Here is a 4,626-nt window from a genome sequence, read left to right on the forward strand (position 1 = left end):
GTAGCTCCAGACGTCACAGCGCTGTCAGTCAGCTTGAACGGGTCTTAGCGGGACGGAGCACAAAAACTACAACTTTAACTTTTACCATGCAATTTTCTGTAAATATTGACCCATAAAGTGCATTGATCACTTCACTGAGGAAGTATTTTATCAACGTTTTTCTTCTTTGGAGCGGCAGAGCCACATTTCTCAGCGCTTTAAATGGTAGAGGGTGCCCCTACCTCGTCCTCCTTCATACTGAATCATGCCAGCGGTCCAGCTTACCTTCAGATCTACATCCTCCAACAGAGCATGATATCACTGTCTGTTCCTCCTGTTGTCCCAAACACTCCATCTGTAGAAGATGTCCTTCAGTCTGTCTGTTCTCTCTGGTGTCAGATGGAAAATGAGCTGAATGGCAAAGCTGGGCTGAAGAACTGATTTTAAAGAAGCTTTAAATGACTTGGAGGGAAATATGTGGCTGTAGATGCTTTGACTGATGAGCCGGGATCACTTCTTCTTTTCTGTAGAAGACCTAATTATTCTGTAGATCTCATGTGAACTGAATACATGTGAAACAAACATCTATAACCCTGTTTATTGGGCTTCAAGCCAGAAAACTATTGTAAAATATGAACTAATTGATTCAAATATGGCCCTGTGATGGACTGGCAGCCTGTCCAGGGTGTACCCCGCCTCTAGCCTGATGACCGCTGGGATAGGCTCCGGGCCCCCCCGCGACCCGACCGACGGATTCAGCGGGTATAATGGATGGATTAAAATATGAATTTGATCACTTTTTTCTGGTTAAAACCATATTATTGACAAAATAAATGTGTCAGATGTGCAAAAAAAACAAACAGATTTAAACAAAACATTTTATTATAAAATGTCATCATGGAAAATGTAAAATAAGCCTTAATAAAGAAGTCATTTTACTGCTATTCATACTGTTGGGTAGATTAATCTGCAACAGTGAACTGTATTTGATTAAATTGAAGCGTTTGGACATTGTAGAAAAGTTCTGAAGTCCTAATGAGGGTTGATCCATGGCAGCAGCGACCAGCACATCTGCTGACCTCCCTGACAACAACAGATAAATTCATACATTCATCATCACAGTTTAAAATGCTGTTGTTTTATTAACTTACCAGTAATTGTTCTTGACGAGTAATTGAGGTTTAACGGAGCTGCGTCTCTTGTTTGGAACTCTGGCGTCTCCATGACCCACGTGACTTCCGCATTCCTTTCTTTCTATAGAAGTCTGTGGGAGTGTCGCCACTCTCTCTCTCACCATTCTGCTCTGGGTTTGATGCTGAGATGAACAGGGCGGGACGGCTTTAAGGGTTTTGCTGTTTGCTGTTTTGCTTCTGGCAGACCATAGACATAATATAGGTAGACGCCCCTTTCGCCTCTGGGTCGCCTTAAATGTCGCCGCCATCTTGCTAGGAAGTCATTTGTATCGCAAGCCCTAAGCTGCCTACGTCCTACTCAGCATGGGGATGCTCTTCCATCAGAACGCTAGAATCAAGATCGCGAGGAATTACCTTTCACAAGTAAGACTGAACAATTGTTTGTATTCCTATTTTGCCATTAAAAAAGTATGTTATGTTTCATAAAGTATGTATTATGTTGAGAGCTAATAACAGTTAGGTGCCACTAGAATCAGACTAACGTGAAATGGACATAGAGAGCAAAGCCTAACGTTATTATATCGTTTGTCAACAGAGGACAATATAGGGTGAAATATAGGGTATATGTGTAATCTACCGTTGCTTGCTTGTCAGTTATTACAATGTATGTATAATGTATTTATATAGCATTTATGGTTGCGACGGAAAAACGTGTTTCGGCTGAGCGACAAGTGCATCTCAGAATAGAGTATCCTAGTCAGATTAATTTGTTCTGTTATTTGTTTCAAAAAGTGACCAGAATAAAACAAAAAAGGCTTGAAACATGCCACTGTTTGTGTAATGGTTCTACTATATGGTGTCACTTAATGAATGAAACTACGAAAAAAATGCATCTCTTTTGAGATGCACCTGCATGTCAGTCACTCGGCAGGAAAGCAAGTATTTGCGTTTTTTAGATGCACCTGTATTATGAATCTGACTGACTGGCTAGCTACCCTTTCTCACCCTTTTAAGGTTTCCCAAAGAGAAGCTGATGAGGAGGCAGTGGGAAGTTGCTCTGAAAAGGGAAAACTTTTCTGCCACTGAAAGGTCCATGCTCTGTAGTCAACACTTTCAGCCAGAGCATTTGGACAGGACAGGCCAGACTGTCAGGCTCAGGGATGGAACTTTACCATCAGTGTTCAGTTTCCCAACTCATCTCAAAAGAGTAGGTGAATCACTAAGCTTGCTGAAAATGATTTTATTTTGTGTCTGTTTTTTTTTTTATGACAATGAATGACTTACACCTGTTCAAGTTGTTTTAAAGTATTTTTTTCTTCTATTTTAGAAAGTGTCAACCAGGACTACACAAGCCTCAAGGAAGGCTGAAGTGAGCCTGTTAATTGACTGTTCTCAGCGAGACACTGAACCTTTACCTACCTACCTTGTGAGTATTCATACTAGCTATGCCCCAAACAGCAGTGAGCATCATGAACATGACTTACTCTTGTCCAGAGGCCGGGAGTACTTAATCAGTTTGTTGATGAAGGATGGAACACCCCTTCATCGATCAAAGAGGTCTTTTAAATAGTGACTCTTCCACGTGTGCATGCTCTGCATATGCATGCATATGATGCTTTGTTCTCTTGTTCAATCTTTTTGCTGTCTGCTGTGGAAAATCCTTTGTGTTCAGTGTTTTTCAGTTCATAAAGATGAAAGTGGAAAAGGAACTTGAAATGTCCATTTACAATAGAATAGAATAGAAAGCTTTATTGTCATTGTGCAACAGACAAACTGTACACAACTAAAATACAGGGGTCTCCACGAGATGCTGGTCCTAATATAAATAAGAAATAAAACCACGATATAAATACAAGTGCAAAAAATACAAAATGAAATACAAATGGAAAAATACTTTCTTACACATTATTGCACAAAAGATTATTGCACATGAGGTTTTGCATGTTGAGGGCGCTGGTGCAGGTGTGCATTCAGGATGGTGATGGCTTTTGGAAAGAAACTGTTCTTGAGTTTGCGCTCACAACTTTCCATGAGCAAAATTACCGGGTGCTCTTTGGAGGTATCTTGGTTTGCCATGATCATACTAACAAAACATTTGCTTTTGAAGGTACCTGTCTGTCATGGGGTTCGTCATAACATTGACACCCTAATGTTGATGTGTCCGGAGCTGCTGCAATGTCAGCAATACATCTGCACGTACCGGTTCAGCCAGGATCACTTGGAGCTCTTTTTCAATTCCATCAGGGCATCAGGTTAGGATCTCAGAAGTTTCTAGATTAAATTGCCCTTCCAAAAAAGTCCTTGATGTCTGAAAAGAGCAAATATCTGTATTAAGTGTCGTCTGTGTTTGTTTTTTAGGGGGCTGGAACAACAATCCCACCGCAGACCAATTCCAGGGCATCTTCCGACGCTCCAACATACAAGCCTAGACACAAGCTTATATATACAAATATATACATACATATTTAAATTATTATATTATATTTTATATTACTATATGTGTATTAGAATTAAAAAATTGAAATATTATGGTATTTATTTATAATAGCAGCAGGTGTTTTGATGTTTACATTCGTCTTCTGTATCAGAAGTTTTTGTTTGGGAAATTAATTTTTATTCTCAATTGCACTGTTGCTTAGATGTGAAAATCTTATGAGCATGATTGTATATACATATATATATATACACATATGTTATTCCATCACACATAATACTGAGTCATTATATTATATTATGGTATTTAGATTAAATATTTTGAGACATGCATACTTTACTGCTATAGAAATATAGAAAGCTGCAGCTGTTTTGATGTTTGTTCAACATTGTCTTTTTTGTAATGTTGGTTTGTCAAATTACTGTTTATTGTCAATTGCACTGTTCAAGCTGGTTTCTCAATGCACATATTTGAAACGCAACTACAAAAAACCGACTGACTGCCAGTGTCTCACTATTTGATTTGTAGGCTATTTCTCTTAATGATGGTCCATACGTAGTAGCTAAAGAAGCACCATTTTGATAGTTTAGATTTGTGCACGAGCTGTGGGAGTACAAGAAAAGTGAGCGTCTATCAGCGATTATTATAGACATATGCACATGTCTACTATGGAGGTTAGAGCCTAATTAGCGAGATTCAAAGATTCAAACATTGAGACAAATCTCTTGGGAGGTACTCCACGTAGATCATACACCCTTGTAAAAACGACTCAGTGAAATCGGTTGCAAAATGTAAGACAATCGTGATTTTTATCCAGAAAAAACGATGCTCCCGGCAACTTGCGCTCGTTTGACAGACCGCTGGTCCAAATGACCCCCCTAGCAATATGGCGGCGACGTTTTACGTCACGGCAACGGGCTGAAGCAGTCAATGGGGCGTCTACCTATATTATGTCTATGTGGCAGACGAACACTTTTTAACCCCTTGTTGTAACACTTGTTAACTCCGCCTGTATGGACGGGCGGGGCTGGAGGGCAAATAGCGCCACCCTCCTTGAAAGAGACTTGAAGCTGGTTTACA

The 4,626-nt window shown here is 39.7% G+C and overlaps 2 long non-coding RNA genes across 2 annotated transcripts; one reads left to right on the forward strand and one right to left on the reverse strand.

Moving 5' to 3' along the window:
* Positions 1–843: 843 nt before the first annotated feature.
* Positions 844–1,759, reverse strand: LOC142369007 (uncharacterized). The gene is made up of 2 exons (XR_012767490.1): positions 1,131–1,759; positions 844–1,062 (listed from the first exon to the last, which is right to left on the reverse strand). It is a non-coding gene; the product is annotated as an uncharacterized LOC142369007 (long non-coding RNA).
* On the forward strand, positions 1,299–3,814 carry LOC142369006 (uncharacterized). The gene is made up of 5 exons (XR_012767489.1): positions 1,299–1,535; positions 2,127–2,319; positions 2,440–2,538; positions 3,220–3,364; positions 3,471–3,814. It is a non-coding gene; the product is annotated as an uncharacterized LOC142369006 (long non-coding RNA).
* Positions 3,815–4,626: the final 812 nt, after the last annotated feature.

This window comes from Odontesthes bonariensis, chromosome 19 (genome assembly GCF_027942865.1).
Source record: "Odontesthes bonariensis isolate fOdoBon6 chromosome 19, fOdoBon6.hap1, whole genome shotgun sequence".
NCBI lineage: Eukaryota > Metazoa > Chordata > Actinopteri > Atheriniformes > Atherinopsidae > Odontesthes > Odontesthes bonariensis.